The 18,542-nt window shown below is 46.0% G+C and overlaps 1 protein-coding gene across 1 annotated transcript in view; it reads left to right on the plus strand.

Annotated features, from left to right (window-relative positions):
• The window catches only part of LOC135390871 (uncharacterized), a 510,967-nt gene that overhangs the window by 23,729 nt on the left and 468,696 nt on the right, over positions 1–18,542 (plus strand). The gene's annotated exons all lie outside the window — the stretch shown is intronic.

An 18,542-nucleotide genomic window follows, 5' to 3' on the forward strand; every position in this document is an offset into this window, starting at 1 on the left:
GAGCATAAAAAAAAAGGGTAACGTTGAAAAAAACGAGAGAGAGACGAAAATAAAATGACATTGGCACTGTAGCTATACCATCGATATGTTCCGTCTTTCGTGGATTCTGAAGAAAAAAAAATGAAGAAAAATGGAGGGCGTGACCGGTGGCGCCGCGTGGCGGTAGAGGTGACGAGACGTTGATGGAGTGTCTGGGGACGAGACCTTTGTGTGTATTGCTAGAAGGCACTGTGAGACGTGCGGAATTTGGGGCTATAGTGGGTGTGTGTGGTTTTTAGTGCTTTTGCTCAAAGATGAACGAGTATTGCGTTTGAGGTGATTTATGTTTTATTGAATGTTTGGAAACGTTTTCTTTAACATACTTCGATGTCTACAGCGATACTTAAGCTGCAGGTCACATCTACAGTATTTTCATATCTGCATACGGTCATAATTTAAGGGAACAACACGTGAAGCTGGGCTCAGACAAACATCACTGTTTTGAAGCAGCTTTAATGTTCGGCTACAGGTATTTGCAGTTCTTTTTTCCTTTTTTTTAGCCGAAGGCTGATAACGTGTGCTCGACAACCGATTTTGATTTTTCCGGCGAAGAAAGCGGTCTTCAGCGTGGCAGAGAAAGTGATTATTAAGGACGATGTGAGTATTTCGACTTTTGAGTTTTGCGTCTGTTCGTGTGGTAGACTAGCATTTTTGACTTCATATCATCACGCATTACGCTTTATTCATTTACCCTCAGGGCCCGTGGGCATTATAGAGGAGACACTTACACTTACCGAAATCAGTTGTCTCGCGACGTTAAACCCCAATTATTATTACTTACACTTACCACCAGTGTCGCAGCCAGAAAAAATATTTCGGGAGGTTTTCTATGGAGAGATTACATGGGGGAGGAGGGTTTCCCCTCGTTTGCCTCCTGACGGCAGGCAGCACCTTCCAGGCAACACCTGACGAAATGCAGTCTACTGCAAGAAAGCTTGTACGTTAATAAACCGGTAGTTGCAGTGTTTTTATCTTCTTATCACTTGTGTTGACCACACTTCACAAAGTTTCTACATTCCACGATTGTCATTCATTCTTAGGTACCTTTTCCCCACAGTTTCAGTCTTTTCTTTTTTTTCCCCTCAAAATATGAACGGTACAAAAGTGACGGCACTTGAACCCTTGTTCATTTTAATCCGAGCTCACACCCAGAGTTCACGCAGAAAAGAAGAAGAAAAAACAGAAAATGAAGAGAGAGAGAGAGAGAGAGAAAGAAAGCAGGTTGTTCGAAACTTTCGCCGCCACTTCAACCCCCCCCCCCCTTTCCCCCTTCCCGTTGTGTTCTCTTACTCCCTATCGCGTTGACCTTTTTTGTAATGGAAATTTTTAAGGGGGGGGGGCGATAGCGTTTTTGAACGAGCACCTTCTACTCTCATTAGCACGTTAACTGGTGGCAGCAGAAGAGCAGGTCGGAACTCATCAATTCTGGCCCTCGTCGATGCGAACAATACGGTATTGCATTGGGGACGAAAGGGAAAAGAGAAAACGGACGTTTTCGATCTATCACGCCCACTTTCTTGTCTTGCATAAGAAAAAAAAGAAAAGAAAAGAAAACGAGAAAAACCGTTCCCTAGAATATACGGCCCGACTTTAGAGTATCACGGTGCCGCGTACTATGCATGCGCATGTATTTGATCTCCGAAATTCGCCCAATGCGGGAACACTCAATGCAGCGGCGCGTCGTTACTGTTCGTCGTTTCTTCTGGTGCATGCATAAAAAAAAAGAAAAAAGAAAAAAAAACAGGGGCTCCTAGCGTATAATTTGCCGTTTGTTTAGCATATTCTTGAAAGCGAAACGGCGAGCCTTCTGCGGCACTTTTTTTTTAACCCGCCTCTCGCTCTCTTCCTTTAGCTTTTCTTTTTGGCTACAGAAGGACGAGGCGAGGTTTTTATGCTAATCCCGGGGTTTGAGCCAGTCTTCAATTTCGTAATAGCTGTTTCCGTAATGACCCCGGAGCAGCGGGCTGCTGCTCCTTGTCGACGTCGTCGTCGTCGTCGTTTTGGAAGAATAACAAGGATAGTTTTCCTTCGACGCGATGCTCTTTTTTTTTTCTTCTCTCTCTCTCTCTCTCTCTTTTTATCTCTGCCGAAAGGCGATTTGGTTGTGTTCGGGGCGTCGTACACTTTGTCATTCTGTTTATAATATGAGGTTAAGCAGAAAGGCAGTGTGGTAGAGTTCTTAAGGAGGCGGAATCGAATTTATTTATAAGCTTTGTCGTTTGCGGTGCTTCGATCTGGTTCAAGGACGGTCTGCAGGGAGTTCCGCCTTGCCTGCCTTTTTTTTTTTTTTTTCCATACTGGTTTAGGGAGTAAGTACTTGACTGCATAATGTGGCAGTTGCGCGCTAACGCATCTGGATGCCGTGTCGGAGACTGCGTCTGCGATTTATTTTTTATTACGCGTTCTACCGTGTACGCGTTGAACGGACGTGTTGCACCGTGCGGCGCTTCAGTGAGATCCCGCTCGATGAATGTATGCGATCGAGGAACCGTTCTTTCGTTTATTCTTCTTTCAACATGAATGGACGTCTAGAAAGAATGAATGAATGAAATGCTGGTCCCCAAAGACCGGGATCTGACCCGCTTCTTCTCGGGGATTTAAAGGGAGTTAGCCATCGAGTTCCTTAGCAGTCTATTCTTCTTGGGCGTCTCTGAGGAATTTGGAAGTGGATCCAGCTGAAACGTATATTTCCTTACATTGAGAGGTTTCGTTCAGTCGCAGAAAAAAAAAAGAAAAAAGAAAACGCTTTTATTCGTTCAGCTTGCGGTTGCTCGCTCAGATTGCTCCGAGAACGTCTTCACAGATACCCACGTGTAAAGTACTCAAAACAATGACACTGAAGCTTTCCAAGTTTAATATGTACAAGCTTTCGCGTGGTGGACCACGCTTCATCAGGTACAGAATGAAATGGTGAACTCACACGAGTATACATGGACGCAAAAGAGGAGGAAAGAGAGACTGGGAAGAGGGCATGGAGGAAAGAAGAACAGGAGGCGCCCCAACGGCTCTTCGACAGAAGAGGATGACGTGAGGATAGGAGATGAGCTGTAGCTTCTTTGGAGTCACGCGGGGGTCACGTTACCTGAATGGCCCAATGAGGTCGCTTTGCACACGCCACTTTGGGGGCCACTTCGGCGCGCTACCACCACACCTCTCCAAGTATTCCGAAACTATCAGTCGAGGGCTCCCATAGGGATGTATGCAAACCGAAACCGGAAAGCGATCGGTGATGTCACTGGAGTGGCCCCCAATCTCTGCTTCACTTCTCAGAGCAATAGGGTCTCCTCCTCTCTTTCCTTCCTCCATGGGAGAGGGTAAGAACGCGAGGGTTGGATAACAAGAGAGAGATTCTTCCTCCCATCACACACACGCACGCACGCGCACGCACGCACGCACACACACACAAAAGTATGTGGCGGCAAGATTTTGCTGCGCAATTCGTCTTCCGCATGACGCTGCTCAGGGGCAGGGGTTGCGAAATCGTGCGTCCAGGGCCGGCTTCATTGGGAACTGTGACAACATTTGTCAGAGGAAAGCCAAGGAAAACACCCGACTATCATTCGGTACGTGTCGGGGTTCCAACGAGGGGAACCTCCCAGTCTTGACGATTACCCTAGCAAATCAGCCGAGCTGACATCGTGTACTATCGTAGCAGTCGTTTCTACGAACCTGTGCCTCAATCTTGTGCCATAGCCAGTCATAACCCCACGTTCGTCACGCCGTCACTTTGTCACAACAACGCTCCAGCTGCGCACGGTTGGGAACCGTCTATGAATGATCTCTCTCTCTCTCTCTCTCTTTCTTATGTGAGGTCGACATCGTACGTCGTGGACACTCTCATTGTTGTTACGTACATTGTTGTCTTTGTGTGTTGTGCTTGTGTGTGTCCTTGTCCTTGTGTGTTGTCATTGTTGTCAGTAGAATAGCAGTCCTGTGTTCCAAATATCGTCGGCTTTTCGTCAGAGCTTCTCCCTCCATTGCCTCACCTTCAATTTTTTTGTTTTGTTTTTTTTTCTCTCTCGTCCACAATGTCTCCCGTTATTCTGTGTCAGCGGTGACGGTTGCAAGTTATCTGTGTCACACACTTCCACTGAACTGCGTTTATGCGCACAGTATCACTTAGATGACGAACAAATAAAAACAAAACGGTTACGCTGTCCCAGAATATAGGTGCACCGCTCCATGTACACCTATATGGTGGGTCTTGCACCTATAATACACCTCCTTCCAACCCACAACGTACCGCCATACGTTCGACGGCGTGCGCACTATTTTATGTATACACTACGCAGGTGACGAGGTCTGTGTGACTCTCAACCGCTACTTTCTCTTCACGTATACAACCTCCCGAGCAGTCCGTGATTTATGAATCGCGCAACTTCACGACCAAGCATTTTTTTTTTATCCTGGCTTGTTTCCTACTTCCGATCTCTACTTTTTTTCTTTCTACCTCCCACGCTTGAAGAAGATAAACGAGAACTCCGCGGCAAAGCAAAAGCCGTTCCATCACGTGCGATGGCCTCGTCTTGTGTACCTTCTTTATGTGGCGCGCGTGCGGCCTTCCGCACACACAAAAGCCAGGCTTGCCTGTCTGCATTTCCGTCCGCGATGGCTCCCTGCCTTTCGATATTTTGATGTCTCTATTCGCCGCTAGGGGAAGGAAGAAGAAAAAAAATATTATAAAGACTGGCCTCAGGTGCGTGCTCACGCCGTGGTGGCTGTTTGTGGTTCATACATCAAAAGTGCGGCGCCGCACTGAGTTCAATTTCCGGTACGTCCGCGCGCGAGCTACTTCGCAGTTTCTCCGCTCGTGCAGGATTCTACGAGTCTCTAATATTTTTTTTTTCAAATATTATTTTGTTGTAAATCGTGCGCGTGGGTATTTCAAACGTGGATTCGGTTTTCAGGCGCAATATTTGTTTTTCACATTTCGATTCGGTCGTTCGATTGAAATTGTATTCCGCGATACGGAAATGGTTTGCCAGGGTTTCTGGAAGGGATGAAAAGCCTTCGCTGCCTTTGACTTTGCCCGATTGATCGACGAACTGACAAGTAACGAGCCCTTGTAACGTCACGCGATCGCGCGGGCCAATGAACGAACGCTATTGGATGATGCTCCGCGCAGTGCAAACACGTTCTTCAAAGAAGAAGAGCACACGCCGCCATCGATAAAGAGTGGCAGATTGGAAAATCTGATTATATCGGAAGGCTCGCAAGAAAATCACCGGCAGCATAACAAAGATCGGAGACGACGGTGAATTTGCTCTAGCCGTGCAGTGTGTGTACCCTGTCCTGTTTCTTTGTACAGCCTGTATACCAGGGTGCTCCTGTTTGCTTTGTATACGCGGACATGGACGGAAGTCCCTCTTTGCGTTGTCTTAGCCCCCATCAAACGTTATTCAACTGTGTTGCCATCCTCTTTGCGCGGTAAATTAGGCTGCTTTTAGGATTGCGGTGGAGAGAGGGCGAAGCGAAAGGGCTGTGAGAGGGTGAAGGAAAGAGCGTGAGGCGAAGGGAGACAGTTTTTGGATTGATGAGATCATAAGGAAAGGTGAGATGATGCTCATTACCGACGTGATGCTCTAAGGCGCCAGAAATAAAAACATGAAAAAAAAAAACCCGGCTGTTTGTAAAATGCGTTTTCATTAATAGCCTCGATGTCGCAGCGAAAAGCCTGTAGGTTCGCTAATGCTAATGGCGCTCCTTTAAAAGCTAATCGAAGTTCCTTGGCACGGTAAAGTGACTTAGGTGCTTGTGACTTCACTACGATTCTTTAGCGTGACAGCGTGGTTTTCGGTGTTACTCTTCTTGGCTATCAGCACGAATTGGCGCACACTGACGTATAGCTACGGGGCCAGCTTATCACTAGGGTTTCGTGTTTTCGGTTTGAACCGAAAAACCTACGCCGGTAATTTTTTCGTCATGGGATTTTAACCGAAAAACGCCGAATACAAATGAATGTCCGAGGAAAGAATAAGGGGATTAATCGCTGCACACGTTAAATTTATAAAAAAGAAAGCCCCGGTTTCACGATTTAGGTACCACCACTTCGCTGTGGTGCATTAAGGCGTTCCTTTTGCGATGTCTCATGGGGCTAGTTTTGTGTTGGTTTTTGGTTTTAAAGCTGCGCTGAGACGCACAGTTTTGAAATTACGTTGCGATTTATACTTGCCGATAACTGCACGGTAAACCATGTACACACCAGAAAAACCACCGAAACACGGCTATTTCATGAAAATAAACACTGAAGAACATACGTCGAATCTGCCCTAAAATAAAAACTGAAAGCGCGGCGCAACCCTACTGGTGCGCGTGGTGCCTAATTTGAATTTCCTGGCAGGTTTCTTCCCCGAAGGTTCTTGTGCGGAACGACTTTCAAAAACTCGCGGCCTCGTGCGCTTTCTCCAAGCAACGGGCCTAGCGGAGAGACCACTCTAGTGCACCCCTCACCTACAGTGTGCTCCCGTCCCATCAGTACCGGTCATCCTGCCTCTACATCACTTTGAAGTCCTCAACTCCCCTTTCTCCCACCTTCTTTTTCTTTTTTTGGCTATAGTCGTGACGATGCCCACTTGAGTGCGGCCAACAACGGCAAGCTACCTCGACACCCCCCCCCCCCCCCCCCCCCCCCCTGGCAGGTTTCATTTTCAGGTTCTGAGCTCTTGTGTTCGCCTGGTTAAAACGTAGCAATCTAGCGTGCCGTGTCCCTCGCCAGGAATCTACCAGGTAGTAGTTTTTTGTTGTTGTTGTTGCTCGGTCCCGATCGGGCCGGGCAGCGCGTTGCCCAACTGTATCCGGTGTCGTCACATCCGCACCGCGAGTTCCCGCGTTGGCTCTGATCGAAGTTTACATAGGTGAGCAGTCGACGCAACGGGAACACGAGCGACCGCGACTCCCCCTAGCGTGATCCAAGCCACTAAAACCACTAGATTCTTGGCACTCATTTCGGATGGCAGACTAGCGAATTCCGAGCGCTAGGCCGTGTTGCCACGAAATGGCCGACTTTCCAGACGAATGTCGGTACAGCTCCCCCTGAAGCCGGCCCGGGACGCACACTAACCCCCCCCCTGTCCCCCACTCCTTCCTGCTGTCCTCTCTCCATCTGTTCACGTTTGTACCCGGCTCACAGCCACTGTTGCTTCGCGATGAAAACAAACAGAAACAAAAAGAAAAAAAAGAAACGAAATGACCACGCCTGTTCTCTAGCTCCGCATCTAGTAATGAACCGCTGTTTCAAAACTGCGGCTCCCGTGCGCTGTTGCCGCCAATTTATTTTTTTTTCCTCCTGTTTCCTCCCACATCACAAAAAACAGTAGCACCGCAGAAACCGCGAAAGGTGTCGTCGTCTTCCAATGATGACGAGTTCGGCGCTGAAGCTTAAGCATGTCTCACTTGGGAACTCAGACCACCGTGAACTGTGCCGTCCTCGGTCTCTGCGGCGTGCGACATCAAAGGCCTTTCCTCACCCTCCCTACATACAACTCTCTCCTCCCTGCTGTTCCATCCATCCATCCATCCATCCATCCATCCATCCATCCATCCATCCATCCTTTCACGTGCCTTCCTCCCAGTCTTCCCGAACCGTTGTGGATGGACTGCGCGTGTTTCTCCTCTCGTAATTCATCGGCGAACGCAAACAACCTGCTCTTCCTGCTATGTGTATAGATGCAAGGAGGATGGAGGTTCTCCGCTAAGGTTTGCCGAGGAGATCATTTAATTACGCGAAGAGGACCAATGTTAGCCCTCGTGCGCAGTTCGGCGGGACACGCGCAGCTTGCGAATTCGCGTCGTCGTCTCCTTGTTTGCTTGCGTGACATGTACGCTTTTGTGCGTTGTTGTCGTCGCGTGTTTGTGTGTCTGACGAAACAGCGTTTTTTTGAGGTTGTCACAGCATGTTCCAGGGCAGGGATGTTGTGCGACTCGGCTTGGATAGGAAAGCCGTTTGTTTGCAGGACAGTTAGGGTCCTGAAAACTGCGCAGCGAACTCGTGACGACGCTGCGAGAAAAGGAGACTGTGAGTGATTACTGATTAGTTTGTCTGAACCGATATCTTCGACGCTGGAAAGGTCATCCGTTCTGAGGTTCGCTCATTACATCGTGTTAGTCTCTAGTCAGTTACAGTGCTAGAAGGGCAAGGGCGACCTGGTACACGATTCGGAGATGCAGGGTGTTTAACCTAAAGTGATAAAAAGTTCTAACTGGGGACGTACTCGCCGGAGCATTGTGGGACTTTCAGCAATTACCTTCTGGAAACTTTTGCCGCCATTTAGGAAGGCTTTAGACAATTTTGAATTGAGGGAAATTTATTTTTTTTCAATCGAACTTCGAAAATTGCCAAATCACCTCACTTTTTTTTTTCTGAAATATGAAGTCCTTCACGTATAACCGCAGCTCCAACAAAAACTATGCACAGTATAGCAACAGAAATTGTTGAAAAAAAATAGTAAAAGTGCTGCTTTAGCCTCGCCTAAATGATTGTCGCAAAAAAGCGCGCGCGAAAGGTGCGGCGATAGGAAGAGGTGTCCCCGCCTTCTTTTGTTTTGCTGATTTTAGCGATTTGACCTTGGTTCCGTGTTCAGCACTTTTATCGGAAGTAACTTCCCAGATAATCTCTTTTTTTTGTTTGTGACTAGCAAATGTGAATGAAACAAGGACCTATCTCGTGAGTTCTTTGTGACAAGACGGTCGCCACCAGCATCAAGGTCAAAGCGGGTGAAAGAAAGGTAAAACAAGAGGCGGGGACACTTCCTTCTATCGCCGCACCTTTCGTGCGCGCTTTTTTGCGACAATCAAGCAGGCGGGGCTAAAACAGCACTTTTACTAATGTTTTTTCGACTATTTCTGTTGCTATAGCTATATGCTATATATTTCTGGCTCATAACTTGTCGTGGTCACATCACATTAATGAAATTTCTCACAAAGCAACTCATACTCTGGAGTTTCTACGACGTGTATTGCGCTTGGCATCTACAGATGTTAGATTAATGGCCTACAACAGTTTGGTCCGAAGTAAATTGGAATATGCGTCCATTATTTGGAATCCCTCCCAGAAGTATTTAATTGAACAAATCGAGGCCGTCCAAAACAAGGCAGTCAGTTTTATCTTTAAAAAATATGACTGGACCAGCATTACCGAATTCAAGCAATCAAATTGCATCCCACTTCTTGCTAACAGAAGGAAGGTTAAAAGGCTGGTGAACATTATTCGGCTTTTCCTCAATGGCTCTTCGTATATTGAACCAGCCCACCACTTATCGGCCCGTCTTGACCACCATCACAAGCTTAAGACGGCATTTGGCATGACAGACTATTTTTATAATTCCCCCCTTCAGACAGGCATCCGTGATTGGAATTCTTTGCCTGAAGAGGTTGTCATGAATAATAACATTGATACTTTTACTAGGGCCTGTGAGCGATTGTACTTAGAGTAGGTAACAGCTTTATGGTTGTGCTTTCTTGTGATTGTCGTGTTTTTTTATATGTATCCTTTTCCTATTGTTTCCCCCCTTATGTAATGCCATAGCAATGACACTTAAGGTATATAAATAAACAAAAAATATACTGTACATAGTTTTTGTTGGGTGACCCGTGGATGACTTCATGTTTGTGTTTAAAAAAAAAGTGAGGTTGGCTTGACAATTTTCACAGTTCGACTGAAGAAAAATAAATTTCTCTCAATTAAAAATTGTCCAAAGCCTTCCTAAATAGCAGCAAAAGTTTCCAGAAGGTAATTGCCGGAAGTCCCATAATCCTCCGGCGAGTACGTCGACGGTTAGAATTTTTTATCACCTTAGGTAAAACACCCTGTAGGTGTACGTGTTTCGTGTTCCATCGTTCCTGTTGTGTGCTCATTGTTGTACTTGCTGGGTACCGGTCGTGAGGTGGGTCTCATGCTCTAACCATCACACCTGTCTGTATATCTGTCTGTAACCATCACATCTGTATTCATCTGTCACCAGTTACAGAGCCATTTTGTCCCCATTATTGAGCTGGATGGGTACCATCATGAAAGAACTGATGTTCTGAGGCTGGAACAACATAGAAGGGACAAATACATACAAAGCCTCAATAGTATTCCAATAGTATTATACAAGGCCTCAATTTAATTGAGGCTTTGTATGTATTTGTCCCTTCTATGTTGTTCCAGCCTCAGAACATCAGTTCTTTCATGTTCAACAGTTGCCGCCTGCGTCGATCCCGTCGTATGAATGTGTGTATGAGTGAGCAAAAATGTAAGAGTGAAAGGAGGATGAGTGAGAGAGAGTGATTGGTTTGTCCCTTCAGATGACGCACCCTGGAAGTCGCTGTGAAGGCGTGTTAGCTTAGCTCAATTGGTAGAGCCCTGGACCGGCAATCCAGAAGATGTGGGTTCGACTCCTACAGCTGGCTAACCTTTTCAGTGACTTTCATCCTTCATCGGGTACCATCAATTAACCATCACATTGTGTTGGTGCATCTTCAATTACTCAACCAACCATTGTGCGCTTAATTATTATTGAGCTGAATGTGGAACATAATATGCAGCACGACGTTATCCGGTTGTGCATCGAAGCCAACATCAAGCAGTTGGCGAAAAAGCCTCTTGTGCGCCGGGACCAGTACAAAAGAGCGGATCTCCAAGGCGCCACTGTGCGAAAAGTTTCCTCTTTTGGCTAGTATTTTACGGTCGTTCGTGTGTATGTCTTTTTCTTTTTTTCTTCCCCCACGTGCCATGCACTTCTTCTGTTTTCGCGCAGGTGACGGCACACGCTTAAATGTAAAAGGAAAAAGGAAGTAGTAAGACGGGAATGAGAGCGGACGAAAAACAGCCTGGAAACTTTCGACTCTGTTTTTCAGCTCTCACTCCATAAATCACTCCTGAAAGGGACGAAGAAGGCATAAAATTGTTGCTCATTTATCAGCAGGTACCTGTATCTTCGTCGTCGTCGTCGCCGTCTAAGATGAAGTGCACTAAACGGATTTCTTCCTTTCTCATATTAGGGGATCCCGCAGAATTAATCGACGTTTCTTGCATCTGATAAACGTCCGAGCTTTCATTTTACTTTCTTTCTTTCTTTTCTTTTTTCATTTTTTTCATTTTCGCTTGCCTAAAAGAGGAAGGAGAAAGTTTCGCGGAAAAGAAAGTTTCCGTCCGTTCTGGGTTCATTTTTTTTTGTCTTCGTCCTTTGTGCCGTTTAATCTCTAAAAGCCGGAGAAACATTTCTCAAAGTACAATCCGTCTTGTTGAGAGAGAAAGAGAGACTGATCTTTTTCTTCTTCTTTCTTCCGAGTGTCTGGACGGCCAAAATAATCTGCCGCTTCTACACTCATTCCAGTGGACGGACGAAAGATTGAGAAGTGTACGGAAATAAAAGAGAAGGAGGATGAGGAGATTGATAAGGAAATGGAAAATGAAAAGCCTTCTTTTTCTGCCAGTGCTGTCGTTCCGAGTGGGCCTAAAGATGAGATTCAAACTGATTTTTCCAGTTGCCCGGTATAAAGTTGATCGAGTTCAGAGTTTATCGGTTTAGTTTTGAGTTCGGTAAAGGTCTTTGTTGTTACACCGTGATAAGTTATTTTGTTGCGTATTTTTGCTTGGTTGTTTACTGCCGAGAGAGGTACGTTTCTTTGGGACTCTGGACTGAGGCTTATGTGTGCTGCGGAAGATAATAACGAACAAAGAAAAGAAAAGAAAAAACTGGGGTGGTCTTAGTGCCGACTCAAGTTTCTCTCTCTCTCTTTTATTTTTATTTATTTTTATTTTTGTAGCAATATTTACGTTGTCCGAGTTCAGCAGCAGTAGCGGGTCGATGTTGTCGACACTGCAAGTTGGCTCTGCCACGGTATGAGTACTTGTGTGGAGAAAGTAGCTTTACAGGCTCAGATTTAGTCGTTAGCGTCGTTGCTTAGTTGTTTGTCTGCCTTTGTTTGCGTCGTTGTTTTTCTGCCGGCCCAAAATGCACATGGTTTCATCATCTCATCGCAGTCTGAGGGGATAACATGCTAAATGTATAATGTGTCGAAATAAGTTACACGCATGTTCTGAACATAGAAGTAGTACCCTTTGGGATGTCCGCTTTAGCAAGCCCCGCAGAACCATCACCGTAGTAAAAACAAACGCAGATTTATTGCGTGACGAACTTAGAGTATTATTGAGCCAAAATGCGTAGAACTGAGCGTAATCCAGCATCATAAAATTATGAGGTTAAGCTTCAGCGTCGATAAAGAACGCGCCAAAGAAAGCAATTCCTCCTCTCGCTTGGCTCTTATTGTTGGCCCCTTTACGAAGATATACAACGTCTCTACGAGAGCTCTAACGTGTACCGAAAAGAGGCGGTCGTATATACACACCGAGACCGATCGACGGACTCCGATATAGAAAGGCAGCTAATCGTGAAGTATACAAGGATGGCGCAACACAAAATGCCCTATGGTTCGGGCTTTGGCGCCATAAATTCGCCTCTATCTGTTCTCAAATCCTTTTTTTCCCGATAGCAAAGTATCCGTGCGCAATGGGGGATCGTAACTCTGTCACATTTTGCTTTCTTTTAGGTAACGTTGCGCCGTCGCCTTTGTTGTTTTTGTGCGCGCCCAGGAATTAAATAAATACGGCGAGAGAAAAGTCGTTTTGAGTAGAGCTGTTTGTCTTTGATGGGGTTACAATGTGTCGCCGGTGCTTTGTTTGAGCAGGAGAGAACGGTTGACGCTGATACTTGATGGAGACAAACAGACAGGTTGGAACGGTGTTAGGTTGTGCGCTGAAGAGCGTATTGTGCGCTGCTTTATGGTCTTTTCGTTGTATTTATGAAAAAAAAATTGTTCTCTAGAGTTTGATAAAGCATAGCACATGGTTCCCACTGGTCTTTGAAACGCTCGAATACCGTGGAATTTGAAAATGCAATTTTCAAGGTCTGGAAAACCTGGAAATTTTGTTTACACTCATTGAAAACCAAAAGTCCGGAAATTTTACATCTTTTTCTTGTTCTCGTGGAGCTGCTTGTGCAAATTACGGAGTCAGAACTGTAGCTTCGAAACCACAGGAGCTATCATTTTTTATTGCAATAGGAATCAGCAGCAAGAAATGAACGGCACCCTCTATTCTATTAATACATTTTTCTTTCTGTACTATGGTCTTTAAAATTCGGTAGTTGTGAACTGGTACTGTGCAGACACCATCTATTCTCTCATGTGATACCTGTAGCATATAAATATTTCTGCAAAGTATCGAAGCCCTGGACATAAACTGTGTCACATCCCAGACAAAACATTGACGTAAAGAAACGTATTGACGTCGGAAACTCAAAAGGTCCTTGAAAAACCCTCGAATTAAAAAAAAAATCAGTGGGAACCCCTTCTACAAAACGTTAGATTCGAATAGCATCATAGGACGTACTCGTACTACCAGCACTGCAGCAGGTGACGTAGCTGTGACTGCGGTAACATCTCCTTCAACTTGACGAGATCCAAGGACAAGGACAAAAGTCTCATCCCTTTCTTACTTGTCCTGGAACACCTCGACACTTAACGAGGTGCTACAGACGTCGGAATAGCAACATAGGCACTGTATAGGTGCAGTATGTACTTCACGAAATGCACGAAGCGGTTTGTTACTGTCGTGTTTGCTATTCGCCGTCATGTACGAATCGATGAGCAGTCAAGCAAGAGGTGAAATATTGGCTAAAATTGAATGATTATTTTGATTATTTTCAATTGGCTCGCGAAATTTATCGTTCCTGCAAGGACAAACAGAACAGCGAAAAAGAGAAAACAATAGGTGTCTAGATTCAGGTGCAATCAAATGGCCCTTGTCGACTATTCGCAGCGTTATTATGACTGCTTATCAGATACGAAGATATTATCTTATCAGATATGCCTTCCACAACGGGAATGGGAGGTAACACGGGTTCAAATCTCAGCGCCGGCTGTGTAGTCTAAGGGTACATTTATGCTGCAGCATCGCTGCTGGCACATGGCACATCGCTGTTTGGCGATGACGAAACAAACACATGTATCTCTGTGGGCGCGTTCATGCTGCAGCATCGCTGCTTGCCAAAGATGCACGCCATGATCGTCGCCACAACAATGCTGCCAAACATGTTTGAACATGCCCGGGGACTACCTGACTTCTGGCGATGACAGGTCAAACACAGAGCTTTCTGTTGGTGCATTTACCCTGCAGCCTGGCTGCTCGCTTATCCTCGCCGCTGCTTGCCGCTCTGCTCGCTGCACCTAGGAATGTAAACATGTTTGTCTTCCTGGTATCATTGATGACTGGCGTCTTGAAATCCGACCTGCGATTGGTTGTGATGAAGTCGGTTTCCTCCTTCCCACTTTTCCTCGTTTCCATCCTTCCACAGTGAACGCTGCTAGGCGACTGATATAGCGAAAGCGAGCAGCATCTTGAGCTATCTGCAGGTTAAACGCACCCTAGCGGTTATGCGAGCAGCGATGTGCTTGAAGCTGCAGCGAGCAGCGAGCAGCGATGCTGCAGCATAAATGTACCCTAAGGCTTTTCCTGCGTTTTCCTCCAGACGAATGTCAGCGCTGTTCCCCATGAAGTCGGCCCACGACTCATACCAGCGCCCCTGTCCCCCCCCCACTCCTTCCTGCTGTCCTCTCTCCATCTGTCCACGTCTGTACGAGGCGCATAGCCACAGTTGCTTCGCTGCGCTAACACGAAATTAAAAAAGAAAATACGAGTAGAAAACTAGCTTTCATTTCTCTCCCTCTCTCTCCCTCCCTTTTTTGAGACAATCGTTAGGAAAAAAATATTCGGCGTAAGGCTTCCTAAATTTTTCGAAACAACAGAAGCTCAACGACCGCTGGCGCCAGGTCCATATTGTGTTCTCCGTCTCATGGGGTATGCCTTCTTTCAGTTCGCCATTTGACATAAGGAGTTGCCCTTCATAGTTGTTGTACCTTATAGTGGACTCGCCCAGGCCCCGTGACAGCGCATTACCTCGATGAAGCAGAATGAAAGATGGTGTCCATAAAAACACAACTCTCGATATGCTGCACATATCGAATCTTTCTCCACCCGAGGACTTCGAAGAATGTTGAAGATGCCGATCAAGATTTTTTCTCGCGATTGGTAGATATATGACATTCTTCGGGACGAATATAACCTCAGCTTTATGGCAGGTCGGCCCATATACTTCGAGCGTGGTGCCTTAAAAAACGCGCTTTCTCCCGGTATTGGAGGAGGCAATAACCTCAAATATATTGCTCGCTTTGCGCCAAAATAAGTGCAATTTTTTCTTCTTCTCATAGCTGTCTTTTTATTTTCCATTGGCGGGAACTGAAGTTTTCTAGGCGTATATCCTTCCTCATTCTCAGGTATGCAGCTTTTATCTTCCCTGTGGAGGCGCATACCTGAAATGCAAGGACGGAAGTGTCGAAGTTTAGAAAGAGGGGGCCATCGAAGTCTCCTGTACTTCAGTAACACGGGGGGCGGGTGGGGGGGGGGGGGGGGGGGGGGGGGGGGGGGTCTGTAACAGTGCGTCGTGAGGCGGAGGTCGCATATTGATCTTGGTGTTTTGAGGTTGTGAGGAAGACATTTTAAAGTTTTTCACCTCGAAGTAAAGCATGGTGAGACCGTGGCAATTCTGTTGCCACCCAGAGGGGAATGATGGTGGAAAAGTCTGTTCGGTAGAATAAAGGGAAATATTTTATTCGCTAGATAAGAAATCTGATAAGGACACACACTCTAGTCCAGTATTGGATTGTAGTGCTTTGCAACGCCGTTGGGGCGAGTACCCGTACATACACCAATGGTATGGAGATTTCAAACGGTGCAACACCCTAACTCAGGATTGTGCAATGTCAATCTCGCTATCTTCTCTCCGTGTGCCTCTCAGTCTTGGTTATCGCGACCTAACTTTTTCTTTTTAACCAAAAGAAAGTTCCAGGACACTTCAACCACTTCGTCTCCGCGAGTGATTTATTTCGACTGAAGCTCAAAGGAAAAAAAGAAAAAAAAAGAAAGAAAAAAAGAGAGAGAATAAAACTCAGAGTAATCACGCCCAGTCTCTCGCTCTTCCCACCGATTTAAGCAACGTTTTCTCCTTTAGCGTTTTTCTTTTTTGCTCGTCTTCAACTTCGCCTAAAATGACCGCCTGCTTCGAAAACGGAGAGGGTCATTTTAGCCAATGGCGCAGCGCCCTTGCCGAGTTTAGCGACACCTGGCGTCTGCCTTAAGAAGAACAAACGGCCCATCAAGGAACAAATCGCGTAGAAAAAGCAAAGTGGCTTACAATAGACGCGTGAAAAGTCATTCCATTTGTTGTTGTTGTTGTTGTTGTATAGGTAGGAATTTGAGCAAATGTGTCGATTGAAACGGTCGATGGGATGGACGGACAAATAGTGCACTTTGGCCGGAACCTTCTCCCGTTTGTTGTTCCCAAATCGTGTAGCGATTTCGTTGAAAAAACATAGCGAAGTCGATTCGCTGCTCTGCCCTCGTTGAAATGAGGTGCCGAGAGACTCAATGGCGTTCATGTTGGAAGGGTAGAAATAGGCGCACGATTAAACGTTTCGATTCGTCTGAAGAACTGGTCTCCTCTGCACGGACCATTCTTCGTTGGTAATTTTGCGGTTCGATGGCATACTGTTACATAGCTGTGCTTTCCTTCGCTATACGGTTTATTATGTAAGGTCATTCTTATATTCGCGTATGGGAGTCCATTTCATTTATTTTCAATAGTGCACAAAGCTTCTAAGAAGGAGGCGAGAATAGTTTTTTTTTTTTTTTTTTAATTATGGTGATACAATGGATGCCACATATCTGTCTCAGCAGCTTAAAAGTTTTTGTTGTGTTCAAATATAAAAAAATAAGGTAACGATGGCTACTAAAACAATTTAGCGGTATTGCTCTTGTAAACTGCGGTCATGAATTTCAAACGTGACGTATCACAATTCCGGTCGTGTGTATACACGGCATATGGGAACATAACAACATGTATAGAATGGAGAACAAGTATGTATGGAACAACATAACAACATGTATAGAACAACATAAAGAATGGAAGCATGGTTGGTTTGAGAGCATAACATGTTTGCTAGCTTCAGGAGTGCAAGGAAAAAAAAAGAGAGAGAGCGAAAAAGGGAAATACGTGAATAAAAGACACTTGGATTAAGCTTTCCTCTCTTCCACAACTACAGCCGTATTTACCTTTGCTGCTTTACTTTTTACTGCCTTGCCCTTTAACTATGTACTAACGTCCTTCGTGATCTTTGTTGATTTTTTTAAATTCTGTGTTAGCGCCGCGAAGCAACTGTGGCTATGAGCGGCGTACACATGTGGACAGATGGAGAGACGACAGCAGGAAGGAGTGGGGGATAAGGGGGGGTTGGTATGCCTCCCGGGCCGACTTCAGGGGGAACTGTGCCGACATTCGTCTGGAAAGTCTTCGGAAAACCTAGGGAAAACCTCAAACAGCACAGCCGGTGGTAGGATTCGAACCCAGCACCTCCCAGTCTTCAGCACGACCTTGGCTACCACAAACAACGGCCATGCCGCTAGTAAAATCTTTATTGAAGATTTTACAACAGCTTGTCTTCCGATACGTAAAATATCGATCGTATTTTGCTTCATACGCATCTCTTCTTGCAAGGACAAAGCAGCAATATAGAGTTCGCCTAGAAGTACGCAAGGAAATGACGTGGTCACACTGCGCAAGCGCTACATGCAAAGCAACGTTGTGCGCACGCGCTACACCTTACGTCAATCCGACGAAAAGGCCGTACAAACAAAAACAACTGCTTAAAGGGACTATCGCATCCGGGAACGTATGTATGATACCGATAGGGTAATGTTCGTCACCGCTTCAGAGTCAACTTTGCCAAATTTATCTTCCGAAAACAGCTTACATATTAAGTAAACGAGTTTTAAAGGTCCGCATTCCATCTGCAGCCAGCGCGATGATGACGTAAGCCAGGCACACGGATTGGAGCGCAGCGCAGGCGATTGACGCCGAGATCGTCTGCTTGGCGTTCGCATCGCACTATAATAAGTGAAAAGTCCTCGGTAAATACGCTGACTTTCGCTTACCAGTGTGAGTGCAGACGTAACCATGTTACGTGAAACACGGCGTTACGCTCCTGGCTGTACGAACACGTTCAATGTTAACCAGAAACAACATTCCGCGAGCCGGTAACAGAGAAGACGCCGTCCCCTAGCATTCCGCCTCGCCCGCCTGTCGGTTGCCAAGGCTACCAAGGTCCCTCCGGCCGCTCCGTGATTGGCATTCTCCATGTCAAAGGGCGCGCAGTGATTGGCCTCGTCCGTGTGACGTTTCAAGAGAGGGAATCCCGGAATGCGTCGTCTGCTCTTGCCAAGTTTTATGTCAAACTACACAGGAACAACGCTGCCAATTCGCGTCGGGTTTTCGGCGTTATTATCAGTGATGAACCCGGAGTAAAAAAGCACTACAGTTTCGGAATCGACCGGGACGGATGAGATAGTCCCTTTAAGAATGGCATTATAGGAATGAAAACCCGGGGTTACGGGATGAACACGAGCACTC

Source organism: Ornithodoros turicata, chromosome 4 (genome assembly GCF_037126465.1).
Source record: "Ornithodoros turicata isolate Travis chromosome 4, ASM3712646v1, whole genome shotgun sequence".
Classification (NCBI taxonomy): Eukaryota; Metazoa; Arthropoda; class Arachnida; order Ixodida; family Argasidae; genus Ornithodoros; species Ornithodoros turicata.